Source organism: Pleurodeles waltl, chromosome 1_1 (genome assembly GCF_031143425.1).
Source record: "Pleurodeles waltl isolate 20211129_DDA chromosome 1_1, aPleWal1.hap1.20221129, whole genome shotgun sequence".
Taxonomy (NCBI): domain Eukaryota; kingdom Metazoa; phylum Chordata; class Amphibia; order Caudata; family Salamandridae; genus Pleurodeles; species Pleurodeles waltl.
Genome location: NC_090436.1, coordinates 786,033,120 through 786,058,939, shown reverse-complemented (window position 1 = coordinate 786,058,939; position 25,820 = coordinate 786,033,120). Strand labels below are relative to the sequence as shown.

Below are 25,820 nucleotides of genomic sequence, written 5' to 3'. Positions count from 1 at the left end.
AGCGGCCTCCCCCGGTCTCGGGAGGGAGGCACCCTGGCCCCAGGCGACGGCAGAGGCTGGGAGGTCCGGCTCCCATTCCCAGGCTCGCATAATGACAGGGTGCGGGGGCGGGCAGAGGGGGCGCGCAGGCCGCTGCTCCCTCTCTTTCAGTCCTTCAGCATGGAAGACGAAGATCGAGCAGTGCAGCACACCTAGACGGATAGTTACTTTACCAAAACCCATATTTGTGAGATTTTCTAGTGTGGTGGCATAAGATTTTGAGCAAACTTTGGGAGTTGAGATTTATCGAAGGGTGAAATCATTGAGAGTTCAAAATCACCAGGCAAGAGCATTTTGAGTTCTGGTCTCCACCTCAAGCAGCCTGTAACGATATGGCAATCTCCACAGATTTTCTAGTGTATATGTAGCCTTTGATTGTGCACCCCCTACGAACTCCAGTGTCAGCTTTGGGCACATCTAACACTAAAAAAAGACATACTGATTTCATTCAGTCAACAACTGATTCATGCAACTTCTAGGACCATTTCAAATTGCATCAGATTCAAACGCTTGCCCTTCAGTTTAGTGTAAATACTTAACACCTCTACCCGATTTGTAATGAACGATATACAGGACATTGATTAGAGTTAAGTCCGCTTCAGGATGCTTTCAAGTCACTAAAATAGAAAGCGGCAAACGTGTTTCTAACAATATGGTGAGCTAACACAGGGGTGAGAGGAATTTACTCTGTGTTTCAGAGACCACTTTTCTGAACACCTTACAAGCCAATGTCAAACGATATATTTTTTTTAAAGTGCACTATTGGAAGTGTGAATAAATGTGGCAACATGCTCTTTGCCTCTTTCTCTGCTGTTCGCACTGGCAAACGTTTTAATGAAACCCTGAATTGTCTTATTGAGAAAAGGTGCGGTTTATTACCTAAATTACTCATGTTAACCCAACTAGCAAAGTTCTAAACTACTCTACATTTTGAGCTCTTGTGCCAACCAGGGTCCCAGGTCTAGGGTACGTGGGCTACGCACACGTTGACATCCAAATGCACCCTACGGTGCATACCCTAAAATGACAAATTGTTAAACGTTTCTCCGGCACCTTTTTAAACTAACTAGATGACATGGTTTACGTTTTTATAATTCAAGCACCTTACCAGTGTGTGGTGCTGAACACGCATTAAACGTTCACACAAATAGTAAAAACTTTAACCGCTGACGTCTGTTTTGTGAACAATTCCATCAGCATGTGGCAGAGATGAGAGATGCCTGAAGATACGCATTGAACAGCCGATTAAGGTACGGTATTGAGGTGGCAGACCAGGCAACCGTGTGTGTATTCATTTGTAACAGAACACGACGCGAGGGGCGGAGTTGCCGCGAGGAGGCAATGCCGTCCCGCCCCGCATGCTGACAGGGCCGCGGTACCAGTGTGGCTCGCGAGGTTGTGCGGCCTTGTGTGTGTGCGGCCGCCGAGGCACGAGGACATGCCGGGCGAGCCGTAGTACATTCCTGAGGCCGGGGCTCGCCCCCTCCAGCTCAGCCAATGACATTCGGCCCTGATACCCGCAAGCCAATGGCGGCGAAGCAAGAGGCACCTCCATTCATCCCGCGCCGCAGCCCGGGGGGTGAAGGGAGAGCCGGCCAATCCGCTGACCGCAGAGGGCAGCCGCACACAGCGCGAGCGCTGACTGAAGGAAGGAGGCCAGATGCAGAAGGGCGTGACGCGCTGGGGGCGGGGCTTCTGCACACACACAGAGCAGACTCTACATGGGCGGGGTCCTATCAAAAACACAGCACTGCTGAAACAGGCAGGGCCAGTACACAAGCACACTACAGAGCGCCAGCACGCAGATATGCAGCGCAAACCCGGAGCACGCCGCAGACCCGGGGTCTTTTGAACAGGGGCAGCAACACGGCCTAGCGTTCTAGCATGTGTGTGCTTTCTCAAGATGTTATGGGGTGGGGGCCAATCTTTACCGGCAAACTTTTTTCCACTATGAGAGATAGTATAAGCTTCGCCAACCGTTAATATAACATACTACCGCCACCAAAGCACTAAATACCACACAGTGAAAGATAATTGGGGGGTGGGGGGTTTGAGGCTTCTTTGTCATGAAGATTGTTTGCGGGTCATATGGACATAAACCCCATAATCTCTCACTTCGCAGGCTTGGTAATGACTAATACAGGCTTTGTGACTGTCACACATCTATGTTTATTCCAAACACATTAAGGGACAAAAACAAATGCAAGTGTCACACAGTGAGTGTGCAGAATACCGCTCTCCTGAAATCTGCAGTCAACTCCCCACATTTAATCTCAAATGTATCATACAGCAGACTACCCTCTGAAATCCGTCCCAAATTAGTAAAAACAAATCGCATTTGAAAGTAGTTTACGAATCGAAGCACCTGTTGCAGAGCTATGTATGTACATAAGTGTCTACGTTAAAGAGATAGGCTGGCACAGGTGGTTAATGCTCTTGTTTGGGATGGGGGTCTGTGTTGTATGATCTGTGTTTGATAGCCAAAAGGGTGAATCATCATAAGGTGGTCAACCGGGTTAATATTCCTGATGCACAGCATGTCGCATGCAGGTCAAGATTCCTCAGTGAGCATTGCAGACCGTCACACGTCTAAATCTGACCAAAAAGGCTCCCAGGTTATATGCATCCACTGCAAATGCCCGAATGTAATCTGTAAAGAATGACTTTGAATCCTTGTAGGTTCCAACCCAATCTTCCATTCAATCACGTTGGGTATTAGTATAATTCATAAATCAATCTACATACAATATATTATATTTTACTCTTTAAAAAAACGCATATTATTGACAGTTCTTGGTTTACACAAACACACTGACCATTTGTAAAATTGAAATACAAAACCCTGTCCTTGGTTTCTCTCTTGACCCTGTGAGTTTACAACTTGCTCCTGGCAAAACATTGGACAAAAAAGCAAAATCTTAAAACATGTTCTTGCATATAGAGCCATAAGTCATTCAGAGTGGGGAGGGGGGTGCTAGGAAGAGTTCATCCTGTAACTCAGCACAGACGAAAGTGTCTGTGGGTGCTGCTGTGAGACACGCAGCACCTGGAGCACACTGCAACTAAACCTATCGGCAAATTCACCAGCGGCACAAGAGAGAAGGTAGAACCATGGCAGCACGTGTTGCCAGTGCTACCACTGACGAACTCCTGACGAGCAGGCGGTTTTCTGTTATACACAAAGCAGCAGGGACTGCTAGGACCTGCGTTCTAGCATTCTTCAGTACTACAATTCAGGACGCATCATTCCAACTAGGACATAATACAGCGCGGCTTCACACAGCAGTCTGGAGAGACAGGCTTGAGGCAAAACATACAATAGAACCACTTTATTGGTATGTTTACACGTTTGAAAACTGAGATTTCCCATGCATACAACTCTTTTCTAGGCTGTTTGCTATGAAGGAAAAGTCGATAAACATCAATGAACTCGTGGGTTTCTGGTCATTCACAAGCCTCTTGCTGATATTCTCCCATCTTAGCAATGATCACACGTTTACTTCCCAGAGGCAGCCTAACAGGTATTTGAAAACGATTTTGTCCACTGGAAAAATATTTCCCCAATGAATGGTAAATTCAGATTTGTAAGAAGTGTTTTGAATGCCATATTCAGGATTTCTCACCTGGCTGACATTGTGCAAGTGCAAATTTTCCATTGGCAAGTACCCCTAAAAACTAAAACCATTGTCGTTTTCCTTGGTCACTCCTGGGATTCTTACATAACTCGGGACTTTGCTCTAAATGAAGGAGTAATCTTATGGGAGCAAGTTTTTGGCGCTGTCCATCTCTTTTCTAAATGTGGCATGAGAAAGGAGTGATAAGAATGTTTTTGATGTCTATGTATGCTGATTGCTGCATGGATAAAGTGGCTACATGGCCACTCTTTTGGCAAATCCTAGTAGTGTCATGATGGTGGTGACATGGGCACAGAAAGAAATTGGGACCCCTTTACACCAGCTGAGTACTAAAAGCCACCATAATTGGAGTGCAGCAGCTCCCATGGACCTGGGTGCCCGGCCACCAACAATTCTGGACTCTCGGATCTAGTATGAGGTGTGCCACCCAGAATCACTTTACTGGTTAATGTCGATAAACATAAATTTGTTTAATATTTGCTTTACATTTTTGCCCATAGTTTGAAACTCAGTGAAGTCTTATCCATGTGGCGTGCAGCATGGTGTACGGGGCAGGGTGAGGCTTCTGCAGTGCGCTAATAGCCAGTGGGCAGGGATTTTGGCACATTTCTAAATGGATGATGCAGTTTCTACAATGCACATCCACAGAGCACCACGTGCGTTATTACTCCACCACAATTATAAAAGGCAGGCCCATCGTAAAGAATGCAGTGCTGACAGGCATAGTTCAAACCAGTATTCACGGAGAAAGACACCAACAAGTAGGGAGCAGAATTCCAGCAAACATGACTATTATAGAAGCAGGGAAGTTAGTGTCGTCTTGAAGTCCACAATTACTACGTATCCATCGACCTCAAGCACACAGTTACACTTCATGCATGTGGCAATGCTTGAGCATACATGTGTTGTATAACTTGAGCAGTATGCCTCTAGCACATTTGGTGCAGCCCATTAATCTACCTAGTACAACACACAGCAATACCCAAGGCTTGGCTATTATATAGATGCTTTAAGGCAGAGCCAATCACATCCTACCCACTCTGTGGCTAGTAGGGTGAGGGCCTAAATCCCTTGCCTTGAGATAGGTGGAGTAAACATGGTCACATTGCCCCATGACCAAAATAAAGAGTGGCACCCAAATTCAATCCTCTGGAGGCCATATTAATGATGGGGAAACTGGATAAGGGTGGTATTTCCCCAACTATATCGGCTGTTCTAGGTAATGCCCAGGGATGCTGGAATCACTTTGGCAGAAGTGGAAACAATAGATTGGGGAGCTAGAGGGAGTTGAATGGCAGGAGGCTTGCGATCTCTGCCCATCTGTGTCTGATCCAATTGCATTATCTTCACCAAACCTATAGGACTCCCCAGAGATTGGGATGTGTGTATCCTCATCAACCCCAGATGTGACTGCTGCTAGTCTCCAGCGGCAAGACTTCTTCCACATGGTATGGCAATGCCTGCAGATGGCTCCCTATTGGTCCCGGGATGGTGCTACCCTATCACCAGTCCTGGAAACCTCCATACAATTGGCGCTGAAGGTATACTGGATGAGTTAGGGGTGTCTAGAGGAGACAGAGCTTTAGTTGGATTGCCGGCCCTGCTGGCCAATAGAGACGTAGCCCGATATTGAAAGAAACATTCCCTGCCAAAATTTAAGCAGTGGCATGCTGGTATGGACTGGTGTGCCAAGCGGGAGGAGCCAATCTATATTGCCTGGGGATGTCCTACGACATTCTCCATAATCTGTGTTAAATGGTGGAAGTATTATGGTTTGACCTAAACATTGGATTCCTTGCCATGTCAAGTGGTTTAACTTACGGTGGTGGTGGTGGTGTTGGGTGGGGGCGGGGGGGAGGGAAGCAAGGGGGCAAGGGGGGTGCCAGGACTCAATACAAGGAGCTCTGTTACAAAATAAAACAGTGTTACCACTATTAAAAGCAAATACAATGTATTTAAAAAAAAATAACACAAAGGGTGGCACCTTTAGGCTGAAGAGAGAGCAGTGTCAAGAAGGATGCGGCAATGGTTTAGGCGCTTCCAGATCCCTCTGCTCTTATGAACTGTTGGGCTTTCCTCTGCATGCAGATGATTGGTGCGGGACAGCTTGAAGCAGGTCAATGTTGTGCACTGGTATTGGGGCAGACAGTTGTCCTGGGAGGCTCTTGTGTCCTAGGACAGTATTTTCTAGTGTGTTGTGAGGAGATTACTGGTAGGTCACAAAAGTCCAAACAATAAATAAAGATTTATTTAAATTCTGTGTTTATCTTGTCAAATGCTGCACTTCAAAGACAGAGGTCAAATATCAGGCTATGTCTTCTGAAAAACAGTTAAAAAAAATAAAAAATAACAGGGATTGTGTTTACAGATTCCTCACTTTGCAGTCAGAGAAAGATAAGTAACAGTTTATATGACAATCTTGCTGGGAGGAGGGGGTGGGGGGAGCGCTGGTGATAACTGCTCCTGCAAATGGAACCATGAGCAGTGCAGCCAATGCTGCCTTCCCCCACCTAGCATGGGTAAAGAAACAGCAGGAGAGACCGCAGGCCTAATTTTGGCACCTGATCGCGAGTTGTCAGCTGCCGCAGTGCCAGAGACCCTGCATAGCACCACTGGAGGTTGCCGGACTCAACCAGGGGATGCTCTGGGGAAACCTGTAGGGAATACAACACCAGGGGACCCTTACTTCTCGCTTTTCCCCCATTGGGGGAGAGAGATGTTCACCCACCCTGGATTGCAAAACAAAGGTGAGCGGTGCTGAAACTGCTTGCATGCAATGAGCTTGCCACTGGCAGCTCCGATACCCCTGCGGTGGGAGAGACTGATGAACCGCAATGCAATACCCCATAGGGATTAGTGTGCGGAGGAGACGCCAAGTGTGGGAGCACCCCGTTGTGACATCTACTACAAGTGGGGGCCCGCCCTTTGCACCTGTTGAGAGGCTGCAGGCCTAGCAGCATCGTTGGGGACAGGCTCCCCTCTTCCCCCCCACAGCAGGTGAAGAGCTGCAGCTGGGCCCTGCAAATGGGAGAGCCTGCACTGAAAGTAAGGTGTGCAGAGGACCCCCAATAATATTGTGTAACCACCTACAGGGAACAACGTGGTCAGGAAGACTACAAGGGCCCAGGAGTGAATGCAGGCTGCGCCGAGGAGCCAGGGCGGCACGTCAGCTCGCGACCAATGCCCAATAATGGTCCCAGAGCAGGACACAGCAGGGCAGTAGTCCTTCTCAGCAAAGCAGTCCAGATGAGTCCTTTGGGCAGCCAGGCAGTTCCTCGACAGGTTGCAGTTTCAGGTCGAGAAGTGTCTTAGTTGGTGAGGTCAGGGACCCAGTTTATATACCCAAAAATGCTTTTCAAGTGAAGGAGACATCATAGAGTGGTTTTAAAGTGCACAAGGTCCCCTTTCCACACAGGTCTGTCTGCCAGGGTCCCAGTAGGGTTTTTTTGGCAGTCCATTGTGTGAGGGCAGGCCACTAGCCTTCGAAATGCAAGTGTCAGGCCCTCCACCATTCCAGCCCAGGAGGACCCATTCAGTATGCAGAGGAGTGCAGGTGTGACTGAGTATTCTGCGTTTGTGGTGGTCTGGGTGAAATGCACAAGGAAGCTGTCAACCAGCCCAACCTAGACGTTGATTGGAGTCAGGCTGTAAGGCACAGAAGGAATTAAATGTAAAGAAATGCTCACTTTCTAAAATAGTAATATCAAATTCAACCTCACCAATGAGCAGGATTTGCTATTACCATTCTGGACATACTAAATATGACCTGGCTACCCCTTTCTGATCAGAGTCTACCACTCAAACAATATGTGAGGGTAGCCCTAGTGCTTTCCTATCAAAGGAGCGGGCCTCAGTAGTGGAAAACAAATCTAGGAGTTTTCCACCACAGGACATATAAAACACACATGTACATGTCCTGCCTCTTACCTACATGGCACCCTGCCCTACGGGTTACCTAGGGCCTACATTAGGGGTGACATATGTAGACAAAGAGGGGTTTAAGGCTTGGCAAGTACTTTTAAATACCAAGTGAAACTGCACACACAGGCCTTTCAATGGCAGGCCTGAGACATGGTTTAGGGGCTACTTATGTGAATGGCACAATCAGTGCTGCAGACCCACTAGTAGCATTTAATTTACAGGCCCTGGGTACATGTAGTACACTTTACTAGGGACTTCCAAGTAAATTAAATATGGCAATTGGATATGAGCCAATGTTACCATGTTTTTAAGGAGAGAGAGCACATGCACTTTAGTACTGGTTAGCAGTGGTAAAGTGTCCAGAGCCCTAAAGCCAGCAACAATGAGGTCAGAAAAAGAAGGAGGCAGGCAAAAAGTTTGGGGGTGACCCCGAGAGAGGCCATTTCCAACACAAATTAACTGGAGTCATTGAATAGTGACAGCCACTTGACGGTGAAGTGCAGTCGTAGGACACTCCCTCCCTGGATGTGGCCATAGAAGGTGACTGCCCCCAAGGGGAGTCCAACTGGTGGTGAGGTGCACAGAATTGCAGGGGCAGCATGGAGGACCTGAAGCACTGACTGACCCAGGCAGACCTCCACGCTGCTGCCAATACCGACTGTGTTAGGGAGTGAGGTGGCCCCCTCCCCCCCCCCACAATGGAGGCTTATCTGTGCTGCTGGCCTTGTAGTTTGTCTGCCTCACATGCTTGCACCCTCACTGGCTCGCCTTCTGCTGACGCTGCACTGGATGGCCCTGAGGAACCAGCAGATGAGACATGGATGAACCACCCTAATCTGAGGCCGAGTGTGAGCGGAGGTTGGTGGTGTTTGCTTTCCCTCATATAGTACTGTTGGTCCGGACTGTGCTCCTGTGGCTACCTGATCATTGTCACACAGACGCCCTTCTTACGGACAGAGTAAGGACCTGCTGATGACTGAGGTCCTTTGCTGGGTGTGCTCACTCCTCAAGTCGCGTCACTGAGTCTGGAGACTTGGTTTCTGCCTGGTGTTGGAGAACCAGTGGGCCACTGGTGCATCGCTGGGTCCTTCTGACGAGGGTGAAGTGGGTCACTGGGGCGGCACTGTACATAGGGCCTGGACATGCCGATTGCCCTGATCCCCCCCTTCGCCCTATTTCTTGGTCTTTAGTACCCCCCACCCCGATTCTTCTTGCACTATAACATTCTCCCTCCCGTATTTGTTCTACCTAGCCCTTTCTCACAGTGTATGCGTAAATGTATGTAGTTTAATAGAGGTCATAGGGTACATAGGAGCGGCGAACAGGACACTTGTCCAGAGGTCTTTAGCCTGACTGTTCTCTTTCCTTAGCGATATTGCAAGTCTAACACCTAACACTGTATTTATACACACTGAAGTTTTATTGAGGTTACTAGTTGGGTGGGTAGGCTAGTTACAAGGATTGTGAAGATACTGGTTGCATTATGGAATGTTTGCCTGCGGTGAGCAAATATGAACTGCTCAGAGATTACAGTTAACGGTAGTGCAGCAGCAACTACACATCACATCAAGTGGAGGCCAGGAGGACGGCAGGGAGAGGAGGACGGATGGACAGAGGCTAATACATTTGGCTGGTGTTACCACTAGGATATCTCACCAATGCGTATGCTCACATGGAATGTAAGGGGATTGAATTCATTTGTTAATATACAGGACCCAAAAATATCTTAGAAAGTCAAGAGTACAAATCACGTATCTCCAGGAAACACACCTCTTGGAGTCCAAAGCCCAGAAACTTCACAAAAAGTGTCAGGGGCAACTGCATTCCTCCACTTACCCCTCCTCTGCCTGAGGGGTGTTGATATGGGTGGCCCTGGGTGCCCGTTCAAGACGCAGGGGCAGGTGGCTGACGTGTCTGGGCGATATGTGCTATTGCATGGTATACTTGATGGTCAGGAACTTTGCATGCTTAACCTATATGCTCCTAACACGGACAAATGACAAGTTCTTTGGAGCTCTAGAACCAGAATTATTACCTTATGTTGGATTGCCTAACATCTGGGTGAGGGATTTTAACTGTATTGTGGACGGTCAATTAGATCTCCACCCACCCCGAATGGGCACAAAGCCCCATATGGTGGCAGGGTTACACGAAGCTATGAATAGACTTTAATTTGTTGAAGTGTGGAGGGAACTCTACCCTGTGGTAATTCCTGCTATTCCCACCCCCCACCCCACACACACACAGCACATAGTCGGTTGTATCATTTCCTTCTTACCAATGAGGACGTTCTTAAGGTTGTGAAGGTAAGCCACCAAGTGCAGTTTCTCTCTGACCATACCTCCTTGATGTTGTAGTGAGAGGTCATAGGCCCTGGGTCCCTGTGTGGAGGTTGCACCCCGAGGCACTTAGAGACCCTGAATATAACATTGATCTGAAAGAAGCCCTCCAAGGCTTCTTCACTACAAATTGGAATACCTCCCAAACAAGAGGTGCAGAATTGGGGCAGAGGGAAGGGGGGGTCTAAATGTGGTTAGAAGCTTAAGCCTTGGTAAGACCCATGGCATCAGAAGGAAACTAGAGCAGGAGTTGGTGGAAGATGAGGAACAACAACAACTGAGCTTCAGTGATTGGCTATAGGGCAGCAGATAGGCAATAAGTCATTGATAGAGGCACACAGGAAGGTGGCGGCCATTTGGGACAGACTAGAATGCCATGTCCGGAGGGACTATAGGCAGCGCCTACACAAAGTAGTCGGGCCACACGTTGGCCTGGCTGCTTAAATGTGAACGTCCCCCACTACTTATTTTTGCCCTCTGTAGGCCTGATGGCTCAGTCATTATGGGTCAGACAGCTATCAGCAAACTGTTGCAAGACCACTTGAGTGTATACTGCTTCGGTACATCCAGAGTCGAGGATTTTCTGGCTCAGGTGACCATTACCCGGTTGACGGATGCCCAGGCAGAAGGGCTTGGTGAAGTCTTATCTCTAGAGGAATTGGGCAAAGCCCTACGTGTTATGGCCATGGGGGGAATATCCGGGACCTGATGATCTCCTGGTTTAATATTATCAGGCAAATTCATCTGCCTTGCTCCCTGAGCTTCTCCCGACACTTCGAGGTACACGAAACTGGTGAACTCTCCTCACATATGAGGGAAGCAACTATAATTATGCTCCCTAAACCAGGTAAAGACCCTGCCGACCCAGGGTCTTACAGACCACTTTCCATGCTAAATGTGGATGTTAAGCAACTCACCAAGGTTCTGGTGCTACGGCTGAGCCAGGTCATTGCGCACTTGGTTTAGGATGATCAATGCGGTTTCATGCTGAGAAGTGGTACACACAAACCTGCAACACCTGTACAATGTGATGCATGAAATGTGAACCACTGACCTTACAGAGACGCTGATAGCCTTATACATAGAGAAGGCATTCGATACCCTATTCTGGGCGTATACCTGGGAGGTCCTCCAGCGGACGCGGCTTGGACGTTCAGGTTCCTGGAATAGGTGCAACTTCTAAACAAGGCACCTACTAAGAGTGTGCTTTGTTGGTAAGGTGTCCAATGCCTTTTGTATTGAGAGCGTTACGCAACTCCTGTTCACCCTTGCTATGAAGCCACTGGCAATGTATCTCAGAGATCGGATGCAGGATTGGGGTGTGCAGGTGGGGGGATAGAAACAGGGCACGTCATGTCCATGTATGCTGACGATATGTTGATTTATGTGAAGGATCTAGAGCGCTCTGCTCCTCTCCTTCTGCAGCTAAATGGCAAACTTCGGTGAAGTGTCAAGGCTCCACGTTAATCACCACAAGATGGTACTGTACCCCTACGCAGCAATAGCCGAACGGGATGAAAATGATCTCCAGATGGTGGGTATACCTGAGCATACAGATAACTCCCAACTGCCAACTCCAGTACAAGCTGGACATGGGTAGAGTACTGGAAGGCCTCATGGTTGTTTTGGATCAAGCTGCCACTGTAGGCGATGGGTAAGGTGGCATTAAGTAAAATGATCTTTTTACCCTGCTGCCTCTACAAGATGCAAAATTCATTCTGTGTACTGCCACTCACATTGTTCCGGCAGATTGATGCACTGCTGGTGAACTTGATCTGGGCGGGTAAGAGGAATAGGGTGCACCTGAAGATCTTGAAAATTGGACCTCAGTCGGGGTGGCCTTGGGCTCCCAGATCTCCAACTATACTATTTAGAGGGTCTATTATAATATGTCGCAATGTGGTGTGATGATGGCACTAACTGGGAAAAATAATTACTTTTTGGTTCCACTGAGGCACCCGAGTTCCCTAAGCTGCTGATGTGCAGCAGCAGGCTCCCAGTGAGGACCCCATTTATTATCCACCAGGTAGCCTAAGTGTGACAAAAGGCAGTTACGAAGGTCCTAAAAACGGGTGCTTTATGCTAAGCTTCTCCCATTCTGGTAGCTGCACGCCTTCATACATAACCGTGGTTCCATGGATGTTACTAAATGGCTAGAGGAGTCTGCCAGAATGCAGGATATCTATTTCTAAATGGCACCTTCATGTCCGTGGAGAAGGTTGATGCTCACTACGGAATCGACTGAAGGCAGTTTTTACAATATGCAAGCATGTCCTGCACTGCTCTTGAAATTTGGACTACCTTTCCTGAGGAACCGAGCAGTCCCAAGTCCTCCAGTTGGTTTTAGATCCAAGCTACTTTAAGGCAATCATATCCCAGTTACATACAGTCCTAAAAAGTGATAGACAAACAAGCCACCTGGGACAGCAAATTGAAGCCCCCGCTTATGGATAAGGTGTGGAACAGAGCTCTTGCTTTGGTGCGGGAAGTAGCCAGCAAAGCCCGATTCAAGTTAGTGTAGTATTACTTTCTCTTTCGGCTGTAACTAACTCCACAGCACCTACACAGGTGTTATCTGGCAGGTTTTGCTAGGTGCAGTGATCCCAGCAGATTTCGGCCATGTTGCATGGGACTGCCTGTATCTACAGACATGTTGGGGTGAGGTACTGCAGGAAGTGCGCAGAGTGTCAAAGGTGCCAGTGGAACTTACCACCCAACATTGCCTATTGGGGCTGTTGCCTATTCCCAAAAAAGGGAAATGATGTGATACAGATTTGCCCAATTAGGCTTTGTGCTAGCACAATGAACACAGCCATACACTGGGCCAGCCCCACAATCGCCGACAAGGATTAAGTAGAGGACTGACTTCCTGGAGTGGGTGGCTGTGGATGAGTGTCGGCTATGGAAAGTACGCACCAATAGTCACAGAGAGAGAGACCTGGAGGACTGGGGTAGCATGCTGGATACATTAGGCTGACACAACACAATGCCCTGGGAAACAAATCAGCTTAGCCACACACCGAAAGGGAGTGGTGCAATCGCTGCTGCGGTAGCACACACTGGGCCAGAGCTAGATGAGCAGACACCTCTTTCACATCCATGCTCGTTTGCTCCCTCTTTCATGACTGGGTCCACTTCGAGATCATGACTAGATTAGACTCAAGTGGGCCCCCAACATGAAACGCATGTCAGTGTGTTGATTCCTGTTTTTTGGTCGCTCCTCCCCCTGTGTACATACCTCTGAGAAAAAACAGACACTATGCTTGCCACACATCAATAATGTGATTGAAGTTACTATGCTGCACTGTTTTTCTATTGTTTTGAAAATTGAATAAACATATTAAACAAAAAAAAAAGTTTGTTGTTCTAAAAATTGGGTCGTAGTTCTGAAAGGTTAGGGAAGCACTGCCCTAGCAGTTTGTTGATATTGTCTCTCCGCCTGCCTCCCTATACACTTCTCAGATCCCAACAGTGTTAAATCCATCCTATCCTACCAAGGTTAAGTTGCTATTTGGGGAAGAAAGTGGGGTAAATATTTGTTAGTTAAGCTGTAGGAAGATGGTATAGTCTGAGTGTTCCAATTTAGTTTTCAGTTGTAGAAGGATGGCTAGGTTACTATGGCTCCAGTTAGACTTTACATCTTGTAGTTTACCACAATAAGGCCGTGCACGAACAATTTTGCCCCTTTCATATGCCACTGGGTGTGGGGGAAAGAGTACTTTTTGGGGAGGGAAAGTAAATCTAGGGGGGGTGGAAGCATGCCTTTGACCCATCTGTCTCCAGCTCACGAATCCCTAAGGGTAACAAGGGGAAGGGTCTGTGACGGCTCTTCTTTGGGTCTTTTCCAAGGGTTGTACCCAGAGTATGGGTGTCAATATGGGCAGTCAAAAACAAGGATAGTGTTTCCATCTACAATATATTTAAAAAAAATGTAAGGGTCATGCAAGTGATAACTGGTCAAGAATGTTGACCTGGCTGATTTAGAAGCTGCGAGATGAGCTCTGAGCTGGAGCAAAACTGGCCTCAAAATTCAAACTTTTACAACTAGGTCAGAATATAATGGATGTATATTTTTCATTTGAAAGAGGTTTGTTTAAGCCCTTTATATTTCCATGTTAGGATACCATTAGTATGATCAATAATAAATGTGTATTGTAAAAATTTTAAGATTTTCTTGAAAATATAGGTATGTCCCCTACTTTTCAAAATTAGAAAAAAAATAAAAATAGGTCTGAATTTTTCGGGGGTACAGACTACGCTTAGTGCGGTTGAGGCCCATGATGGTCAGCACAAGCAGGTGACCAGCTAGGGAGGTGGTATTGATCCCAGTTTAAAAGCTGGTTGTCTGGTGCCCCTGCCAACACCACCCTTGACCAATTAAAATGGAAGCTGTTTTCACTGGCTTTTCCCATCCACCCCTGCTCCCGGCACAGTTTAAAAAAATATATATATTAAAAAAAAAAAAAAAAAAAAAAAAAAAAAAAAAAAAAAAGCAAGCGAATGACACCCTGTCATTGAGCATCACCCACTCCCTGCGGGTCCCGTTTTTAGGTCGAGGGTGCAAGCGGTCTGACGTGTTGTTATCTATCTGTGGGCTTTTAACCACACCCACCGCATGCCCATCACTATTACTCGTTCATGGCCTTCCCTTTATCATCATTGGTAAATGCTTTATGTTTGTCCCTCCTTGGGGCAGTTTTGTTGCCGCCTTAGCCATCAACCCTATTACATGAATATTGTACGATTGCCGATATGTTTAACTGCGAGCAAACTTTTTTCCTTTTGTGTCTCTCCTTCGAGCTCATGGCGGCTGTGGAGCTTTGAATTGGCTTACTTATGTCAACTGTTTTACTTTTCATTTTCAATTTATGTGGCAAGAAAAGTCAATTTAGGAATTTACAACGCTAATAGCTCTAACTCGAGCAAACGTGAGACCTATTTCATTACAAATGCTTGTTTCGAAGGCAGGTTAGGGAGCAGAATTAATACTGCTGTTTAAACAATTAAAACGAGAACTAGCTATTCAGCTGTTCTGAACTTCTTTCCTGAAATGAGCAATCTTTGGCAGAAAGGAGCCATTTATGGAAGCTGTTTGTTTTGCATGACTACAGTTCACTACACAAAAGCAGGAATCTCTTTGCAAGTCACCACACCTTATGAGCCACAACAATTTTTAAAGTGACCTACATTAAATAGCATACAATATGGTCTTGCAACTCTTTACTAGCTATACATTGATTTTTCATTTTCCACAACATTATTTCTAAGTCTACACCCATATTTTCTAATATTAAAGCAGGAGTAATGAAATATTTAAGTGATTATGAATTGCCTCAGTGTTCCAGGACATCGTAAAGGAACTTGGCCTAGTTCCTCAATAGGGTCATCAAGCTCCTCTGCGTTTTGCAATATCCTCATGCTGTACAACAGAGGTACTTTAGTCTTAATACATTTCCACCAATATAGGTCAGAACAGTACGCTTTGGAATGTTTAGGAATTATGTTGTATAAGCATCAACTTCACCCATCCGGATATGACAGATTCGCAGCGCATTGTAAGTTAATCATGTAGACTACTGTAATTCAACAAATGTAATGCAAACAGTACAGCTGCTGGTGAGGGTATGCACATAACTGAAACACACAAAAGGTGATAGGCTGATTGCATTAAGTCTGACTACTGGCAATTGCTTCAGGTACCACTCCAAACCATCTTTCTTTTGCTCACCATGCCACCTCAGCTTGAGCCCAGCTATATTCAAATCAGTCTTGATCCTGCTCCTCATGGGAACAGTCCAGCCCAATCTGCCAAGCCAGGTCCTCCCAGAACCGGGGCACAAGCAACCCAGGATCGGTTTTACCATAGCTATGGGCCTTATCAGCCAGGTACAGCTTGGTTCCAGCACAGTAAGCATGGGACCCATGTCTGGGCACACCCATGCAATTTAGAGCTGTATGTGATACACAGAAGGTGATGGTAGGTGCTGTGCTTTCTATGCCACTGGATTTAAGCTAGCCTGGCTGATAAGGGCCGATACCCCAAAACCGGTCCCAGGACACTTGTTTGCGGTCCAGGGAGGATTTGGCATTTCAGGCTGGGCTGTTCCCATGGAGAGCAGAGTCAAGACCGATATGCATATGGCTGGGTCCAAACTGGAATTGCGTGGTGAAAAAAAAAAAAAAAAAAAAAAAAATAGAAAGAAAAAAAAAAGATTTTGGCCCAGATCTGTGACTGGAGGTTAATACATTGTGCAGCATTCAGTCCATCATTTGTTCTTTTTGCATCAGTATGCACATACGCCCATGTAAATGTACAAACGTCTGAGTAAAAAACAAAAATATATTTTTCTCAGCATAACCAATAATGACTCAACAAGTTAATTAAAAGTAATATGGCAAGAGGCAGGAGAATGGCTACCAAAGTAAATCCAGGGTTCCAACACTGCACATCGTTACCTTTCTTCTATTAAACAATATAATTTGGGACATTAATGACTACGTGATGCAGCGGGCTATTGCACTATGGATCAGCACTTAGGCACCTACAATATTTTGTCAGTTCTGTAGCATGCTACATTTTAATCATTCTGTAGCATAGCAGAATGTCACACTAAACAGGATCAGACTACAGCAATATGTTTTTTAGGTGTTGTAAAACCTAAAACATTGCTATCTAAGCCCTACAAGATGTGTCCTTAGAAAAGGTTGTTTTTTTAAAAGTCTTCATTCACTGAATCTCCGGTGTTCTGATAACATCTCCTAGGAGTCAAGCACAGCACCATTCAGGGAGAAAAGTCTAGTATAGTATATTTTTGACTCCCTGACATAACTTGGAAATATCTTTTGCACACACAGGTCTCTAGCACTGTGATGTGAACGAGATATTGGGCGCTTTCTTTCTCCAGGTACAATGTTTATGGAGGGGTTTCTTTTCTCATGGAACAGTGTTTATAAGTCACCATTGTTTCCCTATGAATTATATTTCATGGTTTATTGTCTGCACATAGTTAGCCTTTACTAATTTATGTTCGGAACCAGGTAACTGAACATTGTCCAAGCCAGGACATGTAATAAAAAAATCAACAAAAAAAAATCTAGGAGTTAGTGACATACAAATAGGTCCGTTCTGGCTCCCAGGTAATGAAGATTATAAAGTGCTGGTGGAAATATTAAAACATTTGAGGTCAGTTGCCCTTTCAGAGAGAAGCCTCCTTGGTACTCAAGTATTTCTTGTCTTTTCAGCTATGCAGGTGGTATGGTTGTGAGAGACAAATACTCATGTGAACCAAGGGATTGCCTACGAATCCCACAGGTCCATCTACCCACCCGAGACGGGTATATTTACTAACGCAGCAGACACAGGTCCCTATACCCCTCCGAGACAGATCTATTTTTCATAGAGCTCTCACCCACATAAATCCTGTGGCAAGCTTCATCACAGAGTCCGCACCCACAAAGTCTAATACCTCTGGGCAGGCTCTACCTCACTACTGGAGGGAGCACTATGGTATCAATATGGAGCGTGCCTTAGAATACTATTGCCTAAAGAGAAACCCTTTGGAGCTCACTTTATTACAAGGGGAGCTTTGGAAAGTTAAAAACATGATCTGATGTTCATGGAGGTCATAAATACTCCAACATCTTTCTAGGTCTGCATGTTTCAGGCGGCCTTCGCCTGCCCCGTGGGTCAAGCAGCTTTCTTCAGAATCTAAGCGATCCCTAGTTAACTTTATTAGATTAACTCACTGTCCCAGACGTGCTCTTTAAAGCCTAGATCACACATCCAACCAAAATATAACTTCACAGATTTATTCTTAGAGACATTGACTGGGAAGGATATGATTTAAAACACAGCAAGGGCCGAACATATGATGCTGGGATGCAACACAGTACACAGGTTCGTGCACAGACGGATCACAAATTTTTTTGAAAAATATATGATGACACCTTCACACATACGCCAAGGTACGTGATACGACTCTTACAAAAGAGATGCACAACTCTTCCTTTGTTGAACCAGGGAAGGAGCAGGGGCACAGCAGGCTTGACAAAGACTCGGATATACTGGGGAAGGGATCTAATGTATACAAATCCAACTCTCAAGGAGTGGAGCTTAAACGTATAGCGGGCAGGCTATAATATGTACTAGGAAGGGCCCACCTGGCAGATTCTCGATTCAGGAAGCAGGGCTGTAACGCCCACACGAAAGTAAACTTAGATGTCGAGCGGCTCCGGCAAACAAAACATGAAGAAAAGGGCTTTTGTATTCAAGAAGCATACTTCCACTGTATCGGAGGCATGATTCAAGCACCAACCAGAAAGGCTTTCTGTACAAAGGAAGCATGCATGTTGTTTATCTATTTCTACAGCACAAACTAGACCCGAGGGCACGAGCGAGCTTTCCAGTACAGTGTGGGAAAGAGGAACAAACACGGGCTCTTGCAGAGAATACTTGTACAAGCAGAACCGAAGAAATGATTGGCAAATGGTCAAACAGGTTAAAATCCCAGTTTAAACTGGATGGGTGGAAAGAGATACACAGGTACTTTGGAGAAGTCCGGGAGCACTGGGTACACATGTGGGAAGAAACTAGAAGCATGCCTGAGGTTTTCCGATGTTCATTGGAGAGAATTCTAACAAAGGAGCTATGGGTCCATCCATACCATGGGAAAATTCCCAAACTACATACAGCATGGCTCTCAATTAGAACTGCTGTTTTTTTTTAGGGTCGAGCGCAAAGCATTCTGTTCCTGGTGTAATCTCTCTATTGGCTTTTAACCACACCCATCAGTTTGGTTGGTTCGTGGGCTTGCCTTTTAAAATTTGCTTGATTTCATTAGTGAAAGGCATGCACACATCATGCCTTTCCGGTGTTTAGCCCTCCTCGAGCGCACCGGCCAAATACTGAAAATATACGAGGCTCTATGTTTTCCGTATGGTTTCTGGACTACTTTTTCTTCTTTTTTTTTTTTGTATCCAGTGTGATCTCGCTGGGCAGTAGTCAAGCGCTTTGCATGACATCGATCCTCTTACATGGATAATTGCACGTATGCCAGTTACATGGATAATTGCACTTTTGCTGATAAATTTCACTGAAAGCGAACTTCTGTTTCCTTTTGTGTGTCTGCTTCGTGTTCATGGCGGCCGTCCGCTCGCTTATGTGAAATAGTTTTAATTTTCAGTTTGTGTGGCAAGAAAAGTCCGGTTGGCGCCAACAGCTCTAACTCGAGCAAACGCGAGACTCTCTGCATTGCAAATGCTTGTTTGTTTTTAGGTCTATGAGTGCCTTACATTATGGACGCTTCTTAAGGATACAAAAAAGGACTTACGGCACTGTGTGAAAAAAATTAAATAAAACTAACAATGGATAATCATAAACCAAAGTACTTACATGCAACAAAGCCAGATCCTAAATGCACTGAACAGGGCTCCTCCAACTTGAGTGACTTGGGTCAAGCGAGGTTCCTCTACCTGGAGCAAAGCTCCTTAATTGGAACAGTGCTCTTTTTGCCGGGAGGAATCACAACAGCATATGGCGCGAGGTGTGGTGTTGTCACAACGGGACTCCTCACACATCAGAAAAGGATTCATGTTTGCAACTGGACCCCTTTTTGAGAAACAAGAACATTGAGACTTCAAGCATGGCTGTAACACGAACACAGAAGGCCTTCCATAGCTTGAAGGGAAATTTTTATTTTCTTAAATATTTTTTCCAATGTAAGGAGCAGGAGTGTTAGACTGAAGAACCTTCAGTACAACTCACGTTCCTACAACAGTTGTGTTCCTTTTCTTTAAAAGGACAACTGTTAGCTGGAGGACGCCTCGAGGGAGAAGTAAGAGAGTTCTTAGTAAGATGGATCAGGACTTTGACATGGACCAGGTCTCCCCTTACAGGGAATAACGTACTTGACAGTTTCCTTATTATTTATATAGGTCACTGCCTACTATTAGTATGGCTGCTATTGCTATTAGTGCTCCAGAGGTTCCTCCCAGTTCAGGGGTCTTCATGTACACATATATGTTCCTCTTACATGAGCCAGATCTCCTCGGTGTCCTCTTCCTTTGTGCAATGGGACTTTTCACATGTGATGCAACGCAGTCTCATATGGAACTGCTTCAATCATGCAGCTACTAATGCCCCTTGTTCATGGAGAACAAGAGAACTCCATTATTGATGCAGTCTTTTGGGTGGGATCCCTTCATATATGGAACATGGGTATCCTTAACTAGAACTTAGGTCTCCTACACAGAGCCAGTTCATTCCTAGATGAGCAGGGGGCATCTACCAAGCTGAAGCTCTCTTGCATTGACATTGTCTCCTCTCACATGCAGTAGGTTGCTCGACATAGGAAATGCATTTCTTCATAAAACAACCAGTGCACACTATAGGAAGTCAACCATATACTGCACCTCTGCAAGCATGGCATAGGGCTCCTCCTACAGGAAGCCTGCACTTCAAAAGGAAGGTTAGGCATCTTAAATTGTAGATCACACTGTGAACCCATCTGGATTCTTCCAGGATGGAGCTGTGCTGGTCACACGTGTAGGCCCGGGGCGCTCTGTGTGGAGCAGGGCTGTGTAGTGTTCTTGGCATGTAGACAACACGCATTCTGCTACTGGTGTGTCCGAGTCTGAGAATTTGAGGTGGAACCGCTCTTGTTGTACACCAAGCAGATCCATTTACAATTTCACAGAGAAGAAATATATGTAAAGAGCAGCGGTATCCTATTAAGATGAAATCTCTAACATGCTGTAGGGACCTTCCATGGAAGAAGCACTTCCACATAGCAGGTACATCTTTTCAGAATAACACTCCTTACATGAACCAAGGCTCTTCATATGTGTATCCAAATGTTTACCACTTGGAACATGGCTTTACATAGACACTAATGCGTGGAGCAATGCTAACGTAGTTAGAAATGTATAGTAGCCTTGTGTTGTTACAAGGCCTTGCCTTCTTATGTATTCAGAGGTCATAACCTACACTTGAGGGCACAAATCTAAATTTGAGGGTAGGTGAAACTTGCTGGGTGAAAAGGGGACACTGCACTTAAACCATCGGCAGCTGGGCATGTACTGGATATGATGGGCGCTTTAGGAAACATTTAATAATTATAATAACAATTTTAAAAAAAGTCCCCCGTCATATTTGCGCAAAGGCTATGTTGAACCTACAACTAAAGAAAGCTTGTTTGGAATTGGGAGGCGCGCATAGCCTGAACAATCCAACACACTAGCTCGCTTTTAGAGCTAAGTCGTGGTATTTTAATCTGCCTACAGCAACAACTGTGTTTTGCAGCTTTGGTGCAGGCTGGACAAAAGCCAAGAAATGCCCATTGAACTGCAGTGGGTGGTCCTCGGAATCATTCATCCATCTCCAAACTAACCAGGGTAGTGCGAGTGGCTGTTCTTTGTTCTGGATCACATAATATGTACATCAACCAATTCCAACGCATTGCTGGCTTTAAAGGTACCATCCAAAGTGAAGAAAGATAAAAGACAGCTCTCTTTACACAGTTAAGCATTGCTAACAATGACCAACAATAGGCATTCCAGAATGTTACTTCGTTGGCTGACGTCAGATTAGGTTTTCAGATATAGTGTGCCATCATTTAGAGGATGACCCCTTTAACACAATCAGATGAACACAACTGCCAAAAGAAGGGCCAGTTATGTGTAGGTTTGTGCAGAAGACGTTTGCTGTCTCCTGGAGTTTCAACGGTTTCAGAAAAAAAGAAAAAAACACAAACACACACACAACACTGGAACACCCTCTTTACATGGTCGCTAACCATTTTTAATATGAACCTATTAGGAATTCATTGAGTTTTAACTTGTGCACGCAGGGGAAGAAGCGTTTAGTGGACTAAATCAAGCTGGGTCTCGCACAGAAAGAGGACACAAAACCCACATCGTACCTTTCAAGCAGGGAGAAGAAAAGAAGTTTGTCGGACTGGAAAGGCATTCTATACAGAGTTGACCAAAGATTCTCAGGATCAAGGGGAGGTTTAAAAATCTGTACTGAGTACTGTGACATACTATGACCCGGGCCACTGGAACATGGCAGGGGATGACTAAACTTTGTGGCATGGCTGATTAAAATTAAGAGGCAAGAAAGACAAATGTTTAATGCAGTACATATGTGATAGTATTAACTTATTATCTTGACATTTTTACACGTTACCAGTGTTTGAGCAAAACTTTCACCTCATTAGCTCGTTTATCACCTAAATAAGGCTGTCTCCCACTATATTCCTAAAACCCAGCATGAAAAACTGAACTCGACTCCTTTCAGTTGGAATCCTCCCTTTCTTTCTTCGGAGTGGCCCTCTTCTTACCGTCCATCGTCCACAAGCTTCCTTTCTGAGCGAAGTCTCCTCTCAATCTCATTCCTACCTGCCTTAGTCCCTCTTATTGTAATTCTGCAAAATGCTGACAACTCATTTCATAGATCACAGCCTCTTGTGTTAAAACTCTACCCCTACAACCCAACATTATCTACTCTCCATCAGCCAGTCTATCTCACCAACCATCCACCTCACCAACCATCCACCTCAAACCACAGTCTCCACTAATAATCACACCTAACTTCTATAAATATTAACTATCACAAAGTAACTGAAGTAAATAGATGCAAACTTTGTTTTTTCTTTCTTGAGAGCATATGAATAATCACAATAACCCAATGGATTAACCACTAACCTTAGGTTCTGGAGTGTAATGCTACTCACCATAAAGTGCTTCAATGCCTCATCAGAGGTAATAAGAGCTATATAAATACAATTAAAAGTAGGTACAGCAATAAGCAACTGAAATGTAACCAGTCAACCTATGCAAAAGGCCTTCCGCTATGGCAACAATTGTCACTACTGTTTTAGTACCCTATGATACATTTGAGCTGAAAACATTCTTTGGCTAAAATGTGGGGACTACACAGATGATATGGATTTGTCACATGACCTAATTATGCACAAAATGCCATAAAACTAGTCCCAGGATGCTTGTTGTCGGTCGAGGGGAGACCTAGCGGCTTGGTCTGGACTGTTCCCATGGGGAACATGTAAAGACTGATTTGCATAAGGCTGGGTACAAACTTGGGTGGCATGGTGGGGGGAAAAAAATGATGAATTGTGATGCGGCCCCAAGCGATTGCCAGAGACTGAGATTAATTCAAGCATTCCATCCATCACCTTGTCGTTTTTGAATCGGTATGACACAGGCCCAGGCATCCCCTCCCCCGCCAGGCTGGTACTCTAGAATCAAACAACGCATAAAGAACACTAATCAGTGTGCCCCAGGTCCCCGTGCCAGCATGTTTGCATTTTAAAGACATCTATGCGGCTCAGAAGCAGTCGGTGGAACCCTGGCTCCGCCCCTATTCCCATGAAGGCACTCTAAGCGGTGGCTGCTTGGCCCAGCAAATGTCAGTGTCGTCCATGCAAGTCCCATTCAGGCACAATACTTCTTTAAAGGTGTCTGCGTGACCCGAGGATTGCAAAATGATTGAACTGTTGTGTGTGGGGCTTGGAGTAACTCGATCCTAAAAATCACAACTGTAAGCAGGCTGCGTGGCCCGCAGTAGTGCGTGTGCAGCCATGCCCCCCCCCCCCCCCCCAAGGGGCCCTGTGGTATCGCCCTGCACACCTGGTTTGCGTGTGGTCCTAGTGCCCCGTGCCCACAGGCCCGTCCCCTCACTGCAGGCTGGTACTATGCAGGGGGCCGTGACCGAGCATGGCCCCTCGAGCCGGGTTGGTACTCGGGGGCTGCGAGGGCCAGCAGCCCGTGTCACTTGCTGTGGCCCGGACCCTCTCACGCCGAGCTGGTGGTACAGAGCTCACTCCAGCGGAAGTGCGCCGAGCTGTGCCAACCCCAAACCACTCCCAGCGCCCTCACCCGCCGCGGATAACGTCTAATTCTCCCAAACAGAGGAACAATGGGGCATTCCTGCCGCTGCTTCCAGGGGCGCGAGGCGCAGCCTCAAACCAAACAGGCTCCGTCCTAATGCCTCTCCCCCTGTGGTCCTGCCTGCTCCGCGCGCAGGAGATGAATTACCGCTGGCATCTAATTGGCCTTGTTTCTGTAATGTTTAAAGAGAACTGGAGGGGTGGGGGAGCGGGGAGAGGTGTCAGTGTAAAAAGTCTGCCCGCGACCTGGGTGGCCCGGCCGAGCCTGCCCCCAATTTGCCTCATTGCTGATGCATGTGCGCGACAATGCTGACTATAATGCCGATCCGATCAATCCTGGCGCTGTTTACACTCGCGCCCTTTGTGCTTCTGATATGCATGGCCTGAGCACGGGAGTCGGGGGGGTTTGGGGGGGGTGCTAGGGTCCAACTTGTACCATCCCTGAGAGCTCAGGGGTCAGCATTTACCATCTCCGAGAGTTCAGGAGGGTTATGGGGGCAGCACAGACCATCTCCGAAGGCCGTGTAAAGAACTTGGGAAGCTCCATCCAGTATCTAGTCTAGTGCCAAAGTGAGAGAAAGATAAAGCGCCAGGCAGGTGGCGAGCTTCCTTTAAGTGTCACATCAGTACGTTTAAGCACATCCTATTCACTGCCATAGTGCAGAGTAAGTCAGTCAGTTAGATAGTACAAAAAACACACAATTTAATTTGTTTGAACAATGTTACAATCTCGGTGTTCACTAAGTGTGTTTGCAGCTTTTAATAAACAATAACTAAAACACTCGTATTATCCTCTATAAAAAGATGTGCGTTCTCTTGTACGATTGGTGTACTATTTTCTTATTTTCCCTTTGCAGTTTTTGAGCAGGGCACCAGAGGTCTTCCAGACCGCCTCAAGGGAGAGCATTCAACACAAACACAAGGCCCAGCGAAATCAGGCCTTCCTGTGCCCTCTTCTCCGGGTAAACACTCAAACGATGCGGAAGAAGTGAAGAGGAAGAGGGGTCTCTGGGGAAGGGTCCGTCTCACGGGACCGCCGATGAAAAGGCCAATGCGAGGGTCCAGCGAGATGAGCTGGACAGATGTGTGGCTTTCTTGGCCGACCATCCACCCCCAGAACAAGGACGTGAGTAGAGTACTCTGCGTTAAAAAATGGAGTAATGGTGATAATATTTTGGAAATGTTAAGACTCTTTTGGGCATACTTGTTCATAAGCTGATGGTCATAACATGGCACTGCACGTTACACGTAGAAGCCAGCAGATGTGGCCCTGTAGAAGCGTTACCGACCATGGCGCTAAGGGTGAAGGGCTCTAATCCCGGATTTCCCGCTGTGTGATCCTGGTCAGACCACCCCTATCACCCGACCTTCCGTTTCCTCATCTAAATCAACTGGGGCCTTTGGGAAACTGGCGAAACGCCGACGGTCACAGGGATTATTTAATAGTTTTTCCTAGATAAAGAGTTTACTACACCTCAAAAGCAAGACATGATTTCGAGTGCCCGTCTACAACATGCAGCCAGCTGTCTCGTTCCAGAATGCGGGTCAATCTGAGGGGTAAACTCGTTTTCGTCAGGGCTGCGGACCCGCACAACCTTGTGCCAGGTTGCAAAATCCCATCCGACGCGGGGGCAAGATTTACACAGCCCATCTCCTGGCATCAAGAAGTACATTATTGATCCCTGCCACGGCCGCCTCCCCTTCACCCACTGCTCGCGCAACACGTTACCACAGTCAGATACAGGCGTGAGAAATGAAAGGGGTAAAACAATAGGGGCGCATTGTGCGCCCCTCTTTCACACTGCTAATCCGGTTTACACATCCCGCCTACACGTCTCCGAGGGGCTCCGCGCGGTGTGTGGCAGCGGAGTGGACCCGGTGTGCGTGAGAGAGGGGGCGCAGAGAGTGGAAGGGGGCTCTCCGCTCCCGGGTTTACAGCCACGGCTATCGAGGGATATCCACCGCACGGGACAGTTGATGCC

The 25,820-nt window shown here is 46.4% G+C and overlaps 1 protein-coding gene across 1 annotated transcript in view; it reads right to left on the bottom strand.

The window, feature by feature from the left end:
* The window catches only part of PTCH1 (patched 1), a 100,497-nt gene that overhangs the window by 73,061 nt on the left and 1,616 nt on the right, over positions 1-25,820 (bottom strand). The window lies entirely within an intron of this gene.